This window comes from Rhineura floridana, chromosome 3 (genome assembly GCF_030035675.1).
Source record: "Rhineura floridana isolate rRhiFlo1 chromosome 3, rRhiFlo1.hap2, whole genome shotgun sequence".
Taxonomy (NCBI): Eukaryota; Metazoa; Chordata; class Lepidosauria; order Squamata; family Rhineuridae; genus Rhineura; species Rhineura floridana.
The window spans coordinates 66,829,469-66,848,129 of NC_084482.1; the positions used below are offsets into that span (position 1 = coordinate 66,829,469).

At 40.6% G+C, this 18,661-nt stretch overlaps 1 protein-coding gene across 21 annotated transcripts in view; it reads left to right on the plus strand.

Moving 5' to 3' along the window:
• Nucleotides 1–274: 274 nt before the first annotated feature.
• Nucleotides 275–18,661, plus strand: part of ADPRM (ADP-ribose/CDP-alcohol diphosphatase, manganese dependent) — a 151,383-nt gene continuing 132,996 nt past the window's right edge. For 13 of the 21 annotated variants that reach the window (XR_009761323.1, XR_009761326.1, XR_009761328.1 and 10 more), the window contains exons 1-3: nt 343–397; nt 16,317–16,493; nt 17,045–17,150. The gene's annotated coding sequence lies outside the window, so the exon portion shown is untranslated. Of the gene's footprint in view, nt 291–342; nt 398–16,316; nt 16,494–17,044; nt 17,151–18,661 lie in introns of those variants that run through there. The other 8 variants (XR_009761333.1, XR_009761332.1, XR_009761329.1 and 5 more) reach the window with 4 other exon arrangements.

The window sequence follows — 18,661 nt, forward strand, 5'->3', positions numbered from 1 at the left end:
GCATACATACTGTACATTCTTATAACAGGCAGCTGCTTATATAAAATCATTACCTGGCACTGACTGTCTACTCTGCTTATAAGAAAACAGGTTTAAATCCTTGCATCCAGTGTGAGCAGTTTATATTGGGCATAGGAGATTGCCCTGTGTTTCTGAACTTTGTCCTATATATAGCAGCCATGCTGGGCTCAAGGCTGGGGGCAGGAGGGAAGGTAGCAAGGAAGTGGGGAAGAGAAGGAAGGAAGGCCAAACCGTGCTGGGCTCAAAGCCAGGGGCAGTGGGGAATGCTGGTAAGTGGCCTAGGCGGCTTCCAGGGCAGGGGCGTAGAAGGCTGGTAAGCATCAGAGGCAGGGCAGTGGCAGTGGCAGCCTGGGCAGGTGGGAGGCTGGTAAGATTTGTGAGTACCTCTGTCTTTTTGTGAGTCCCTGTGTGTGCGTTTGGAAGTACCTGGTGTGTGTGTGTGTGTTTGGGGATGCCTGTGGTGTGTACGTGTGTTTGGAGGTGCGTGGTGTGTGTGTGTTTAGAGGTGCCTGGTGTGTGTGTGTGCCTGGTGTGTATGTATTTGGGGGTGCCTAGGGTGTTTGTGTGTTTGGGGGTGGGGGTTGGCAAGTGAAGCAAGCAGGGGGGCTCTGCCTCTGTAGTGTTTTATATTTTTTCTGGAGATGATTCGGCAATTCAAAGCAACCAGTTGGGTTGGGGAAGAACAGTGATGAAGAGGTGGACCTTATCTCTTCTTCTGAGATGTTTCTAAAAAAAAAAAAAAAAAAACCCTGTACATCCTTGCTTAAGAGATCCCCACACACACACACACAAGAGAAACTACCCTTAGCAAAGGAGCCTGATTTGGTATCAAAATTTATGCTCCTATCCTGGGACCAGCAATTCCTTCACAAGCATGTCTCCAAGGAATTAGTAGTTCAGCTAAGCTATTTTTACATATGTCATTATCACTGCTCCCTAGGGTTAGGTTTCAGCCATAAGAAGCTTATTTTTCGCTGACATGTTATTACTTGTGATGGGTGTTTGGGGCTCTCAAGAGAGTGAGTGAGTACAACATATGTTTGTCAGCTGCAGAGGGAATATGATCTGTGCCAAATATAAGAACCCTGAGATTTATACATTTGTTTTACACATTACAGGTTCATTTAAAGAAACGATACCCTCACATAGCCCATCTATAGTGCTTAGACACTTCTCCCTTGAATAGATCTTGCTGTTGCAGTATAATACAGGGCCTTCTTTGGTCAGAAGTCTTTTAATATATGTTAGATGAATGATGGATATTTTCTAGCCTGTATAAAAATAATGAATATCCTTCATTTCAGATTAATATAGGGATAGGCAGACTTCCTTCAAGATGTTTACCTGCACATTTCTTATCATAATTATATTTCTGTAGGGACATGCCTGGTAAAAAGACCCTAAATACTGCTTTTGCAGCCTCTGCTCCTGGAAAGATTAAAAGTGAAAATCTATCTTGAGAAAATGTGTTGCTTAGAAACACTGATTGATCATCACCTTTCAAATATCAAGCAGATTTGATTACTTTGATTGAGAAGGGCTGCATCTTTCAGAGAGGCATTTCTGTCTCAGGACATTGTACACATTTTAAAATATGTAATGATAATTAGAAAACTAGGGTAATTATTATTAAACATAATATTGCTATAGTAGCTAATTTACTCCTTATCTCACACAATCAAGGATCTTGGCTATAATTCAATGTGTTTGGTATAACACACATTTCAATGAATCACTGGAGGGGAAATCTGGTTACTTTTAAGACTCATTTGGATGGATAGCTTATACATTTTAAACAATACATACATACATACATAAAATGTTACATAATGTTTTTCATTCATCTGGATTGTACCTCGGTCTGACTCTATGGAAATCAGATTCCATAGAGATATCATACTAGGTAATATTCCATAACCCTTGTCTTATGGAAGGCTTCTTCAGACAATCAGTTAAAAGTATGCTCATTTTGAACTTTAACCTCTGTGGGACAATCTTGCAAGACCCAATTCAAACACAAATGAATTATACCAAATCTACACATAACTAACAGGACTGTAGCCTTGTTCTGAGAGGACAGCCATGCTACTGTCCCCCAAAGGGTTGCCAAGTCTCTGGTTTTTGCCTGGAGACTCCAGTTTTTGGGGGTCCTCTCCAGGTCTCTGGGTGAGTCACTTTAATCTCCGGACTGTTAGCTTTCATTTTTTAAAAAATTAAGTTTCTAGGTGGACTGGTTCAAAAGATATAAATAAAAATGTCAGGGGCCCCCCCTGCGATGTCCTTATATGTTAAAAACTGTAAATATGGTAAGTGCGGGTTTATATAGGGATATATGGTAAGTGAATTGAGTAAGAGGGGAGAGTACATAGGCTAGAATGTGGGAGAATGTTGGATGATTATTGGTTGAGGGTTTGAATGGCTGAAGGTATAAATGAGATGATGACAGTTGAGTTGGGGAGTTGGTTGGGGGAAGTTGAGAGGAGAGTGATTGGAAAGGAGTTGAAGTGGGAGGCAGTTGGGATTGAGTTGACAGAGTTCTGAGGGAGGTTTGGATTCTATTAGGCTGATATTTGGACAGAATATATATAATTGGAAACATAAGAGTTACATTATATGAAACCATACGCTTGTTAAACATTCCTAAAGTAATCTTATTTCCTAGTGTTATCAAATAAATACTTTTATTGGTTTACCAAAAGCCTGATCCTTGGCTGGAAATACACAGACCAGAAGGGAGGGCAGGGTAATTACCAAGGCTGAAGGGAAACTGTATCTAATGGTGGCAGTGGTGAAAGAAGAAACTGTAACATCGTCAAGTATCCAGAGCAACCCAGGATTGTATGCTTTATAGACAAAGATACAGGGGGTTGTGGACAGCAAGGGCACCCAGACACAAAGTAACAAGCCATAGGGAGACTAAGGCGAAGTCTCTACAAGTATTGTTTACAGGGAGTGGCTGGTGGTGCTGCCTAGCCATGGGATCTTGAGACATCTGTGCTAGAGTGGAGTGAGAAAAAAATAATAACGATGATCCTGACTGGTGGTGTCCTGAGGTGGTGCCTAGTGAAAGGCGGTAGCCACAAGCAGGTGGGAACCTGACAGGTGGAGCCAAAGGTGGGATCGTTGCACACACACCCCGCAACTTCTGTTAGTACAGGCTGCTCTAATCCCTGCCCTTTCAGGGTTTTCGCCAATAACTGAAGTCAGGGTTGTGATTGACAAGATTTGTTGACTCCCCGAGGCAAAACCTAATCCCCATTTCAAGTTCTGAGAACAATTACCTTTTCCTACTTGTTTTGCATCAGGAATTAAGTATAATATATAGATTTCAGCAGCATAAAGAGTACTATCTCTGTACAGGATTGGGACTTGCTTCTGAATAAACATGCATAGGATTGTACTACAACAGAAGGTCACAGCAGGATCTTGGTGGGCAATACACAGTAAACAATTTTAGTTATAATAAGAGTGTGCATGCAGGGTTTTTTTAATTACTTGCAAAAATGGCATATTATACATTTTATCTTTCAAATACTGTTTGAACAGAAGTTTTAAAAAGTGTACATGCTGCAGTGTTATGATCTTCTAATCAAGGAGTCAAACAAGTTTAAATTTTACTGGACTGTTGAAGAGGGCAGTTTATTTGTCTTATAACCTGCTTTGAAAACCTTCTCAATATGAAGCTTTTCTGGGAGTAAAGCTGCAATGCTAATTCCACATACCTGGGAGTTAACCCCATTGAATTCAGTAGGACTTACTTTTGAGTAGATATGGTTAGGATTGTGCTGAAAATCAATGGGACATTTGAGTGCACATAGAAAAGGATTGTTTTATAAATCTTTCTCTCCCCCTCTGATCTTTTTTTTTTTTTTAAAAAGCAGTTAGGCAGGGCTTACTTAAGCGTCACTGCTTTTATTTGACAGGAAACTAATATTAATTTTTTTAAAAAATGTTCTGCAATGACCAACTGGTTTTAACAATAAACTATTATATGACGTGTATATGTATTTTTACATCTCCAGTGTGTGTGTGTATGGAATATTTCCAACAACCCTGTGAGGTAGGGTTGGAAACCAAGGCAGCTCACAACAAGAAATAAAGCCTTTTAAAATCGAATAACCATACAACAAGCATAAAACAGTTGCAAAACAGCTTAAAGTGGCATGATTCAGAATTTTGGATTGGGTGAGTGAAGTTCCTTATCACTGAATTGCAGTCCTGTGCATGTTTCCCTGTCTGAGTAAGCACAATTGAATACATTGGGACTTGCTTCTGAGTAAACATGCATAGAATTGCACTATAAATATCTTTACAGGTTGTGTAAATAATAAACATTTACTGGGAGAGACAGTCAAGCTTATATAAATATTTCTTCATACTATGTCTTTACAAGTATCTGACTTCACACTATGGTTATAAAATTTTACTTACAAATTATTATTTCCTCATCATTTTAAGTGTGCCCTTCTTCCTTGGGGTGGTCATGGTCTCCCTCTGTTGTTTTCACCCTGACAGGCAGATTAGGCTGAGAGATGGTGCATAGCCCATGGTCACCCAGTAAACTTGTAGCTTATTATTTTAAAATTTAATTAAAATGATTTAAATGCAGGCAAAATTTATGAAATAATGCGGATCCACATAATTTTATTTATTTATTATTTGATTTATATCCCGCCCTTCCTCCCAGCAGGAGCCCAGGGCGGCAAACAGAAGCACTAAAAACACTTTAACACATTTATTTATTTAAAATATTTCTATCCCGCCCTTGTACCCTATAATAGGGCACTCAGGGCGGCTTACAAAAATAAAATCAAACATGTACATAATAAAATTGTAAACAGTAAAATCACAAAAACATTAAAATAAATTTAAAATACATAAAAGACAAAATACATAAAATTATATATATATATATATACACACACACACACACATATACACATATATACACACACACTAAAGGGACTACAAAGGCAAAATTTAATGCAGAAGGCATAAAATCAGTGTCAGGCTCTACCTTCAATCCCTCCCAAAGGCTCTCTGGAACAAGATTGTTTTCAGAAGTCTCTGGAAAACCAACAGGGAGGGAGCAGAGTGAACCTCTTGGGGTAAAGTATTCCAAAGCTTGGGGGCCACAGCTGAAAAAGCTCTCTCCCACGTGCCTGTCAATCTAACATCTTACACTCCAGGCACGCAGAGGAGACCAGAGGCAGATGATCTTAAATCCCAGGCAGCTACATATGGGCATAAGTGGTCCCTCAGGTACATTGGTCCAAGGCCATTTAGGGCTTTAAAGGTCAGAACCAGCACTTTGAATTGGGCCCGGAAACAAATTGGGAGCCAGTGGAGTCGATAAAGCACAGGGGTGATATGCTCCCTGTGCCATGCTCCAGTGAACATTCTGGCTGCTGCATTTCAAACCAACTGCAATTTCCAAACCGTTTTCAAAGGCAGCCCCACATAGAGTGCATTACAGTAATCAAGCCTCAATGTCACTAATGCATGTATCACTCTGGCCAAGTCAACTGCCTCCAGGAACGGACACAGCTGGTAGACCAGTTTGAGTTGGCCAAAAGCACTCCTCAAAAGCTACCTCAGCCACCTGATATTCAAGCAGCAGAGCAGGATCCAGGAGGACTCCCAAACTGCAGACCTGCTCCTTCAAGGGGAGTGCAACCCCATCCAGAACAGGTTGCAACCCCATCCCTGATGCAGTTTTTCCCTTGACCAGCAGTACTTCCATCTTGTCTCGATTAAGTTTCAGTTTGTTAGCCCACATCCAGCCCTTCACAACCTCCAGGCACCAGTTTAGGATGACCACTCCCTCCCTGCAATCAGGTGGTAGGGAGAGATAGAGCTGAGTGTCATCAGCATATTGATGACATTGTACTCCAAATCTCCTGGTAACCTCTCTCAGCAGTTTCATATAAATGTTAAAGAGCATGGGAGACAGAATGGAACCTTGCAGTATCCCACAGGCCAACAGCCAGGGGGTCGAGCAGTAGTCTCCCAGCACCACTTTCTGGGTCCTGTCTGTCAGGTAGGACCGGAGCCACCATAAAACAGTGCCTCCCAATCCCATCCCATCCCATCATAAAAACATCATTAAAAACAGACCTTAAAATACATTAAAAGAAAACTTTTTAAAAAAAAGCTTTAAAAACATTATTTAAAAAAACATTAACAAGCAATTCTAACACAGACACAGACTGGGATAGGTCTCAACTTAAAAGGCTTGTTGAAAGAGGAAAGTCTTCAAAGGGCACCAAAAAGATAGCAGAGATGGTGCCTGCCTAATATTCAATAAATATTTAATACATTTATTGTGCATCCAACTCGCATTTAAAGCACATGACTTCCCAACCAAAAATTCTGGTTAGTGTAGTTTCCCCTTCACAGTTATAGTTCCTACCACTCTTAACAAACTACAGTTCTCATGATTCTGTGGTGGGGTTCATCTGCTTCAAATGTATGTTGAATGTGCTTTAAAGGTATGGTGTGGATCTGCCCTAGAATGGTGTGCATTCATTAGTGAATTGAAAAGAACAATTTTAAAAGATACTTTTTTAAACAGGGCTGTAGCTCAGTGGTAGGGCACATGCTTTGCATGCAAAGGTCCAAAATTCAATCTCTGGAAAAGATTATTGCCTGGAATCTTGGAGAGCCAATGCTAGTCCATGTCATCAGTACTGAACTAGATGGTATCAAATGGTATGACTCGGTATAAGGCAGATTACTTTGTGCCTAAAAGAGGAAAGAGACCCAAGGGCCACAGTGACTCCAAAATTTATTCAGGTATTTTATTTACAACATTTATATACCACTTCTTGTAAAAAAAAAACCCTCAAAGCAGTTTATAGAAGGAATTAAAACAATGAAATTATTGGCAGAAACAATTAAAGACAGGTATTTAAAAACATTCAAAATAATAAAACCAACAATGAGTTAAAAACAGATAAAAAAACACAACAGCTTCTACATGCCTGGGTCAGCTTGCCTTAACAAAAAATGTTTTTAGCAGGTGCCAAAATGAGTACAACGAAGCACCTGCCTAGTGTTAATAGGCAGGGAGTTCCATAGCGTAGGTGTTGCCACACTAAAGGATCGATTTCTTACAAGAGCAGAGCAAGTACTATGTGGAACCTATAACATGGAAAACACACCTTGAACTTGGCCTGGTAGCAAATCAGCAACCAGTGCAGATTTCAGAGCAGAGGTATTATGTTCTGATAGGGTCTCACTCGTGTCAGCAATCATGCCGCAGCATTCTTCACTAACTATAGGCCCCGGGTCAGGTTGTGCTGCATGGGGATTTCTGTGACCTTAGCTCACTGGCTGCCAGGATTTTTTTTTAGTTTCGGTTAGGAAGCCTGACTGGTTGTGGGATGCTGAGTTTTCTGTCTTACACATAGGAATCTTGTTGTGGTTGGTATAGTATTGCATTTACGAAATCATTGCTATCTTTTCTTTTTCTATTTGCCTCTGACTTACTCTCTTACATCCATAGAAGCAACAACAATGGTTCCATGTGGTCAGCTCAACCCCCTTAAACCCACTGATGATGCACCTTGTTATTTGCATGAGGGTTTGTTTCTTGCCCAAGAGTGGTAAAAGAGAATTCACATACTGGGAAGTGGGGCTTCAATTGCTGTTGTTCCCAAGCTACTGCCTGTGAAGATAGACCAAACCATCTGTGTTTTCTCTCTGTCAGTTATTACCCTCTGGAATTAGGTTGGCTGTCAAAGTGAGTTTATAGCAGCCCACAGAGTAGACAGGAAAGAGTAGAGAATCTTCTTAACTCTTACTTATTTCTCAAACCTCTGACTGCAGTGAAGGGTCAAGCCTATAAAGAAGTTTGGAGCAGCCACGTTAAAAGGCAGGAAGGGCACTCCAAGCAGGGGGTTGCCAACCCTGCTTTGATATGGATATCATTGCAGAGAATCCCTAGTCAAGCTTTACGAACAGCACAATCCTAATCATATCTACTCAGAAGTAGGTCCTTTTGAGTTCTATGGGGCTTAGTCCTTTAGTAAGTGTGTTTAGAATTGCAGCCTTCAGGGCCATCCATCTTTAGTCCTGAGTGTTCCCATCTAACATCTCCACAACATTAGGCTTTCTTCCTCCAATGGCCTTATGGTGACTAGCCTGGCCTGAGGGCATTTAAACCCTTCTTGCCAGAAGCAAGTAGGCTAGATTAAATGTTCCTTACCCATGCTCTCTAAGCAGGTGAGAAGGAATGTTCCCCTCACTTCAGCTGGACCGGGAAACACCCTCATTTAACAAAGATTGCTATCTTAATTTCCAATCACAGAATTTATTTTTTGTTTGAGTGGTATGCTCCAAGCAACTGTGGTTAATGCTTAATGTATCATGTGTAATTACAACATTATGGCCCACCCCTATGACATCACTAGGGCACGCCCCTGAAATCTCAGGGTTTGGGATGCTTCTGACCTGGCAACCCTAGTCCCCCTTGCCTACAGGTGTGTGTGTGTTTGGTTCACATTTTAATGTGAATCTACCTAATTTGTTCTTCCTAAAACAATACACAAACTTACACAGCTATCCTTTGATATTTGTACTTGTCTGCATTTTGCAATGCAGTTCTTTAACTGAAAAATGTGTACAAGAATGCATATATTATATAGGTAAAAATATTTAAATACATTGTATTAAATTGCTTTTTAAATGTATATAAGGTAAAATTGCATACAAAAATCTGTATGTTAGAACAAATGTGCACTAGAAGAATTTTCATGAGGTTTTTTTAAAAAACGAACAACCACAAACTGAAGTGACAAACTGGAAAAATGAGAATGAGAGGAACCAAATTTGTCAGATTTGTACATTCCTTGCCCCTTGTTTTTGCAGTTTGAGTGTGTGTGTGTGTGTATGTGTATGCGTATGCGTGTGTTTTAAGGACCCCAACACTTAAAATAGGAAGAACGCATTCTGCAGAGTGGACACTCAGCTGCTGAGAGTCAAAACTCATTTAAGCCTCAAGGCAAAGTCTAGAGAATGATCTTCTCAATTTTATCTCCTCAGCCAAAAAATTATGTAAGAGTTTCAAGGCAATGAATGCCCCAAGATTCACTGTGAGGGAAGACATAAACTGAAAAGTGGCTTCTCCATATTTAGCCATATAAGTCTGTTTCAGCTAATTGTAGTAAACAACAAATAAACATTATTATTATTATACCATGCAAGCCTCCTCTATAAGTTAAGTATGGATGTTAAGGATCACATCGTGGCATTACATGGAGGGAAAGTTATGTCACCTGTCATCCATTGATGCCCCTGATGTTTGCATAATCGTATTCCAGACAATACACCATAAACACAATGGTTCCAACACCAGAGCTTGGAAAAGTTACTTTTTTGAACTACAGCTCCCATCAGCTCAATCCAGTGGCCATGCTGGCTGGGGCTGATGGGAGTTGTAGTTCAAGAAAAGTAACTTTTCCAAGCTCTGCCTTTTCCCCACTCCCTATTCCATCCGCATTCCATTCTGAAGGTATTCAGCCCACATGAGACATCTACCCCTCTTACTTTATGAGCATGGAGTCAGCATGCATCACAATGTGATTTTAAAACAATAGTTTTACATCTTCAAAATCCACTGTTCTATGACCAATACAGCTTATTATATTTAGTGTGTAAAAAAGCTCCTCAGCTGAAAGTGATTTGAACAGGGCTAGCCCAGTGTGAATCAGGTTGAAAATTGGAAATATGTGTATGTTTACTTATATGTACTTATCTTCTTTTTAATAATTACCAATTTCAAACAAAAGAAAAGCAGTATATCTTTTAAGTGGGCTGTGATGCAGGTAGGGAAAAATAGAAAAAGGAGGAGTGCAGGTGAAATTTTCTTCATTTTTAGACATTCATTGTATCACATCATAATTTCATGCAAGCTCCACAATTCTTTTCAAAAGTCCAGCTCAGCCCAAAATGGCTGCTTTCTTCTTCTTCTTCTTTTGAATGGTTATACACATGTTGGGGTGGCCGAATATAATAGAGGAGGCCATGGCCCACATATAATTAACTGTGGTGTACAAGAGAGGAAATTAACAAAGTGAAGTGGGGATGCTGGCATTAGATATTTAAAGGTTGCATTTTCCACACTATACCATAGCACCTTTGCTCAAAAAACACTAATTCCCATTATTCCTTGCTTCATGTCATGCCTTTTCTCCCACTTCTTTTTCACATTTACATTAGGACAGGACTATTCTCATTCCCACCCTCCATTCAAGATATTGGCCCTGGGAGCAGTTTGTCACCATATAGGTGATGCCATGCAGTCAGGATTAAAATTAAATGCTTAATATGCTCACATTTTCTGGTTACACAATCATTTGTCATCTGGGTAAATCTGTTTTGAAAGTAACTTGTGCAACCCATATCTTTTCCTGCTATTCCTTTTTAGTTACTTTTTCTACACAGTGTCTTCCTGAAACTTTAAAATCCCTGTTATAGCAGATGTTTGATGCAGCAGGGTTTAGGTTCAATTTCTATCTATGTCCTATTTTACAGTGGACAGTCTTCTATAAAGAGGACTGTCATAGGACAGTCCTCTCTTGAAAGGTGCTCTTTGGTCTGTATCGGGTTTGAAAACAAAGAACCATAAGAAGTGACAGCAGAGGCCTTGATGTTGCCCATAAATAGTTAGCACCTAAATAGCAAACTAGTAGGTGCACGTGTAATCTGGTCATCGTCTGCCCCGTTATGGTGAGATGTATTGTTTTTCTATTTAAATTGAAATCATAATTTCTATATTCGCATCTATACCTATAAATTAGCATATGCAAATTTTATCCAAATCTATATCCTCTTTCATCCACATTTCTTTTTGTTTCTTTTCTTGTGATGCATAAGTGTCTTTTTAATTGCATCCCCTAGCTCCCTTGCAGGTTACTTTCATATCTACATCATTTAAATTAGAAGGCCTTTTGTTTTATGTGGTCAACAGATATAGAGTTACACAACCTTTTAATGACACAAGAAGAGGACATGTGTTAACATCTTTGGAATATATTCCCAGGGAAATAGGCAAGCTATTTCCTCAGCCATTTTAGCAGTTGGTAGATAGCCTGACCTATAAATTCATGAAATGTTGCCCTCAATTAGCACATCATGTTTGCCTTTGTCTGCTCATTGTTGTAAGGCCAACAAGGATCGCAGGCCATGCATTCTCTGGCTATGTTTGTGTTGTGAACCAGCCAAAGGCATTCCTTCTGGAATATAGTCTACATGCATAGAGAAGGCCCAATCCAGACATGTGGCCATTGAGATTGTTTGAGGATATTTCTAATGCCTCACTATTAAAGAGGGAGTTATTCACATAACAAGGACATTTGGCACTCCACTGTTGGCTTCCAACATAATACAAAGTATCCAGATGATTTCCTCTAAAATGTGGGCACAGGCAGAGCAAGCTGTGAGCATACTTTCTCTCCACTGTCATAAACAAAGACCCACCATAACTGTTTGCCATCTCTTTCCCATTGGGAATTAAGCATGCCTAATGGTTAGGAGCAAAGGTATTATGAATTTCACATCTGACTTCAGGATTGCATTTGTAGTTCTCTTTGCTACAATTAGTGCTTTATGTATTTATATTCCAAATCAGAAACACCCTGAAGCACTAATTTATAGGAATTTAATGTCTCTAATTACTGAAATATTACACTTCACTATTTTCACATTTTAAATTTGAATTTCATTTTTTTTTAATCTAAATTTTGAGTGACCAAGTTTTGAATTTGCTTTAGGGTTAGGATTAAAACCTTCTTCTAAACAAATTAGCACATTACATTTATACCCTGCCCTTTGTCCAAGGAACAAAGGGTAGCATACATAGTTCTCTCCATTTTATCTTTACAACAATGTGAAAGACGCAGTTACACTGAGAAATAGTGACTAGCACAAGGTCAGCTAGTGAGTTTCTTGACTTAGTGGGGATTTGAACCAGGGTCTTCCTAATTCTACTCCAAACATACCACTTGTAAACTGTACTGGCTCCACATTAATAAATTAAGAATTCCAAATATGTGTGAAATTAAAAACTTAAGGGAGCAAAACTGGTCTACCTTCCTTCAACCAAACTCCCAACCCCACACATAATGGCTACCTGGAACATCTAGTTGCTGCTCAGGGACTTCTCTTGTAAGAAAAATTAGTAACTGCGCAATCTTAACCATGTCTACTCAGAAGTGTCCTACTGAATTCAATGGGCCTTACTCCTTTGTAAGTGGGGTAGATTGCAGCCAAAAATAAGGTTCCTTGTCTTATCAGGAGTCATTCTTCTTTTACTCACTTTACTGCCCAATACACCCCTGGCCAATGGTCTGAATCGGTATAAGGCAGCATCCTATATTCCTAAATAAATCAGAAATGAGTTTATGGGTTTTCCATCTCAGGATAATGCATCATATAGACAGACTCTTAATTGTTTTACTTAAAAATAAAAGGGCTTTTTGGAATTTGGTCTCATCTGAAATGAGCCTAATTATAAATTACAACATTATAAAAGACTACAGGGTTCTGTCGGTCCTACATATTTGAAGGAAGTAATTTGTAAAAAATTTCAAAGATCTGCAGAAGGTCATACCTGTAGCGGCATGTTTATTAATCACCCATGATTGGAAGGATGTTACAGGCCTAACTCTGGATGGATGGAATGGGAAATTATGGATGGTGGCAGTAATGGAATAATTGACACACCATCTTAGAGTTATTCAAAGACAATCAAGGGCAGACAGATTCTTGGCTGTCTGGCATGATTTGATACAAATAACATTCTCAATCAAAAATTCTGAGCCTGACACATTATGAATGATTCTGAAACTGTTTTGCCAAAGGTTTTTTCCCTTCCCTGAGGCAAGTAAGTTCGGGATCTGAATGACCATGAAAAACACTTGTGAAGTAGGAAAATTGAGTGTTCTTTATTGAAGCAAAGCTGTTACTTGTGACAAGGAGGCACTAAAACAATTAAAGAGCACAGAGGTTGTCTTAAATTGTCCTTTTCCCTGCTGGAAGCCCCCCAGACAGCTGACTGTGGAGAGATCCCTTAGGGCCCTGTTCTGATTTATACAGCACCACTCTTTCCCTGAAGGCCGGTGCCGAGGCTTCTAGTCGATGGTCAGGCTTATCTGCCCTCGAGGGTCCTTTATTTATACCCAAAAGACCCTCTGGGAGGGGGAACAGGTGGCACCTATACCTGTGAGATTTTTAACTTTCCCAGGAATTAGTGTCTCTGGTCTTACACTTCTAACTTTTGTTTACCACTCAGTGACCTTGACGTTGCTACAGGCCAGCCTGAGAATGCAGCTGGGACAACTTTCCCCCTCCTTGCGATGCTCTCATTGTTTTGACTATTAAACAGTCTGCTGTCCTAGGCAGAGACAAACAATCTTCTTAAAGAAGATTTATAATAATAATAATAATAAAATTTTATTTATGAGTCACCTATCTGGCCGAATTAACGGTCACTCTAGGCGACGTACACTGACATAATAAAATACAATATAAAACCAAAAAACCACATTCAATAATTAAACTAAACAATATTAAAAACTAACCCGTCCCAAAAGTCCCATAGGCCTGCCTGAACAGCCAGGTCTTCAAGGCCCGGCGGAAACTTATCAGGGAGGGGGCATGACGAACATCCAAACGAAGGGAATTCCAGAGGGTGGGGGCCACAATCGAAAATGCCCTCTCTCTGGTCCGCACCAGCCTAGCTGTTTTAACTGGTGGGACCGAGAGAAGGTCTTGTGTGGCTGATCTTGTTGGGCGGCATAATTGGTGATGCTGGAGGCACTCCTTTAGATAAACTGGGCCGAAACCGTATAGGGCTTTAAAAGTCAACACCAACACCTTGAATTGGGCCCGGTAGACAACTGGTAACCAGTGTAGATCTACTAACACCGGAGTGATATGATCACGGCGACGGCTGTTCTTAATCAAACGTGCTGCCGCATTCTGTATCAGCTGTAATTTCTGGACTGTTTTCAAGGGTAACTCCACATAGAGTGCATTACAGTAGTCTAAGCAGGAGGAGACCAGAGCATGTATCACCCGTGGGAGCAGATGGGCAGGAAGGTAGGGTTGCAGCCTCCGTATCAGATGAAGTTGATACCAAGCCGCCCGGCTCACTGCCGAAACCTGAGCCTCCATGGACAGCTGGGAGTCAAGAATGACCCCAAGGCTGTGGACCTGGTCTTTCAGGGGCAATTTTACCCTATTATACACCAGGTCCATATCTCCCAACCTTCTCTTGTCCCCCACGAGCAACACATCAGTCTTGTCCCAGCTTTTCATCCCAAACAGCATCAGAAGCCTGCAATTTGAGTTTAGTGAAACAAACAGAACTCTCTTAGATTCCTTGTACTATGCAAAAAGCTTACAAAAGCCATAAGCACCCATAAATCAGGGATCTTGAGACAAGAATTATGGGACAGGGGTAATGGGGCATGCCACACTAAACTTCCTTGGTTACATCAAGATGTCTTCTGGGAGTTTTTTTGGCTCTACAGAAACATCCCATGTTTACTCTGCTCTCTCTTTCCTTCCCTGATACGCTCCGTATCAGTAATCCTTTACTGGCCTGTGCAATGAGACAAGAATATGATTGTTTATAAATACTCTGTAAATCTATATGTTCCATAGGTTCTATTTAGTTCAAATGTTTTTTCTGTAAATAAAAAGTGTTTACAAAATGATTTGAACCAGCTTTGGAGTGAACTGCTTTTAAATCCCATGTATTGTACTATTTGGGAAAATTCAAGACATTTGGTGCTTTTCTGTACACGAGGAATAAATTAATCCAAGTAAACTATTTCACCTACACCTTCACAGTGAACTATTCCTCCATTAGAATAATGTAATATAGCCCACTGGTTTTCATATGGAGTTTCCATACCACTTCTCATTCCATACTCCATTCCACTCTTCCATCCTCTTCCTTCTCTCCCAGATTTAATTCTCTTTCAAGATAAACCTAATTTAGCAGCTAGACACTGAAAGTACAGGCTAATTCAGTTTTAAACAGCCAGGAGAGGCAGCTGCAACAAAGCCGCAATGGTCTTTCAAGCTTGGAAGTGTATTGCAGCATCCAAAAAGGGACTAAAGAGGCCTTTCATCTGCTTTTCTAAATGCAGTTACTCTTCAACTTGTCTCAAGTGATCAGCTATTGGCCATGACATACACAAGGGTTAATTGAGACCCTACACTTCCTTTTGTGAGAAATCAAAGTGAATTTAATCCCTGGGCATATAAACCCAAGTTTGTATTATAAACCATTTTATACAGCATACTAATTATGATTTTGCTACACTGAAAAAGAAGACGTTGAAAAAGAAGACATTGAAAAAGAAGACGAGGCATTGCTGATAAGCCAGGCTCCTCCCTCCCTCAACCGTCACCAGGCAGCAGCCATTAGCCATTCTGCTGGCACAGCAGAAAGACCTGTCGTGTTTGGCTCCTCCTCTCCTTGAACTTTTCCACCCCAATCGGTCATGAGAAAAACTTGTAATTCAGAACTTGTACTTCAGTTTGCTTATTTCCTCCCCTCTCTCTCATATATAATAAACCTGAGGGCAGGGCCTGTCTTATTTGTAGTGATCTGTAAACTGCTCTGGAAAATCTATTTGGCTGAAGAGTGGGATCAAAACCTGTTCAAATAAATAAATAATAAATAATTGAATTGGGGTGTTGGGGGAGAAATAGAAACTCCCACATTCACTTAATGTCGTAGTCCAAAGGTGAGATTCTGATTGTCTTGAAATTAGGGGCAAATCTCTTTTTGACATCATCAAAGTAGAGATGAAATAAAATATGTAGGAAGTGGAATTACATCAGGTGCAGAGAAATGAGAAGCAGGACTGGAGCTGCCAGGTGAAAATCCCAAAGAAAAGTCTATACCTCAAGCCTAGTGCCATGGTCAATAAAGAAGCACGTCCCTCAAAACTGAGGGGCAATTCAGTGGAAGGGAGGCCAGTCAAGGAAACAGAAGAGCCCAGTTTGCTCCGTTCCAGCCCTGTGTTGAAGTACTGCACAAAAAATTAGAGTAGAATGGTGGCATTTGAGTGTCATCTGGAGGAACCTCCCATTCTTTGCGATATAGCTCTAAAATTCTGATTAATAACTGAGACTTTGGCCTGCCTCGGCTTTAGCCAAGGCATTAATGTGTTTCTAAAAACATTCCCTCTGGGATTTTCAGCTTTGTAGAGTTGTGTTCAGCCATGTTTTCAGTATTAGTAGAAATGTCTTGAGGGATCAGCCTTTCCCAACAGCACGTGTGAAGTGGAATGCACATCCTTGGACTTCAGCCGCTCTCCCTGTAACCAGAGAATGCTCAGGAATCTTGGCACTGGGTAAGCAACAACAACAACAAAATATGCTGGAGCCATCCCTCTCCCAAGCTGAATGTCTCATCTCTACACACTTCCAGGATCTGCACCATGAAGATGGTAAGGCTAGATCTTTCTGTGCTTAAAAGAAGTTTTTTCCCTGCAGAGATAGTGCTGTTGGGTTAGATTAAGCTATTAGAAAGAGGACTTTTTTGTATTCTTTTTACCAGAATGTTGTGGTGCTTATTTGGGGTATCCTCATGGAAGTCTCCTCCCAAACTGTGACTGTTAAAAGGAAAATAGGGCTGAAAATATTGAATGGATTTAACCAGGAAACACTGAGATGTTCTAAATTACATCCTTTAATGAATTGTTGATGTACCATGAGGGAGAGAACTTTGAGTGTAACTGAACATTTGAGCATGGACATGGACACATGAGGCTAAGTAGAGCAGATGGTACGTGGTTTTCAGCTTTGGAATTTTGAACCACGCACTGAATACATGTGAGAATGACACCAGTCACTGAATGAGAGACAGAGAAACATCATTAGAACCTCTGAAGCAGCATATTGAAGACAGAGGTAAAATCAGGAAAATTGAATTATGAAAGGAGCATAGCGAATTATTCACTATAGCTAGAGGGTTAATGTACTTCTTCTGTCTCTCCAGCCAGCATCAGGTATTTGGACCCAGGGTCTCCAAAGGACAGGATGAAGCTCAGACATGCTCATATCTCATAAATCAAAACAGCTGAAGGGTTCCCGTTACACAGCTGGTAAGTAATATGACAAGGCTGAGAAGTTCATGGTGGGAGGGGGAGTAGAGAAAAGGGTTTAAGGCAGAAGCATAGCAAAAAGGACAGAAATGCAACACTGTATGATAGATCTAAAATTGTCATAGGACATTTTCCATCCCTGCCATTTATTATGCAATGAAATTAAAACCTGATCTAGGTAAAATGACTAGGTTCTTAGCCTTTGTCTCTGGATTCAGTTCAAAATAAAATATTTGAACTTTCCCATGCTTGAAACTTTCATAATTCTTAGCGTCTTGGGAATAAGACAGATCACCTGCAGGAGAGTGCTATCCATTCCTTTTTCCAATCCCCTTTTAAAACTTCTTCCACTTGGTCTCGGAGAACATGCCCATGCAGCTAGAAGTGTCCAAATAAGGATTTATGGGTGGGCATCTTTCAAGGATGGTTTAGGTAAGATAGCCTGTATCAGAATAGGTGATCCAAGAAGCCCACTCCACTCCTTCCTGATTCTAACTCTTCATTTTGTGCAAGCAAAAATGCCATGGCATTCAGAACCTCTGACGCAATTCAGGAGATGCTTTCCAAACTGCTGCCCATGAGGCAGAATTTGGGGTGGGGTGGACAATGTGCAGGAATTCATGGAGATGGCAAATATATACACACACACACACATACATGCATACTGGAGATTATATACTGTAGGGACAAGTTGACAAAGACTAAGAGTTGCACTCTCTTACAGGAACCCCACACAGCTGCCCTGTTTCTAAACTTTAAGCCAGAGGTGAAGAACTTTTTCTCGGTTAAGGGCTGCACTCTTTGGGGGTAAATCTGTCAGGAATTGCATGCTGGTGGGGGGTGGAGCCAGAAATAAAAGTGGGCAGGCTGAGCCATAAACGGGTGAGGCACCCCTTTCTCTCCCTTCTGGCCACCTTTCTCTTTTCTTTTCCAAGCCCTTTCTTTATATTTCTCCCTCTCCTTGCCACCTGCATGAAATTGGGTCAAGGGCCTCAGGTTGCATACCCCTGCTTTAAGCAAACACTGACTACACAATTTCCAGGTGTGTCTTAATCTCTTAGGCTAGGTTCTTATTTGACCCAGTGCCTGCCCAGAGGCCTCTAATAGCTTGCATAAGCTAATGGCATAGTTGATTAATGCTGAAGCAGGCCGCCAAACACCTCTACAGAGGCTCAGTGATGCACATATATTAGTTCTGCCCACTTCTTGACTGCTACATGCTTGAGTCCTACCCCTACATGCTCCGTGTGGTGCCATGGCCACCAGTTCCTGAAGCTCACACCATTGTACACACTGCTATTGCTTCTCGTTGCAACAGTGAGGAACTCTCTTCTGATCATCTGGCTAAACACCTCCTGCCTTAATTTCAGCTCATTATGAGGACTTAAACTTCAATACGTTGACAGGTGGTATGTCGTATATTGCCATGTCAGTCAAAAATGCAAATCTCTGGGATGTAGCTCCATCTTGCCACTCTCTGCTCTTTAGTTCCTTTGAGTTCTTTGAACTTC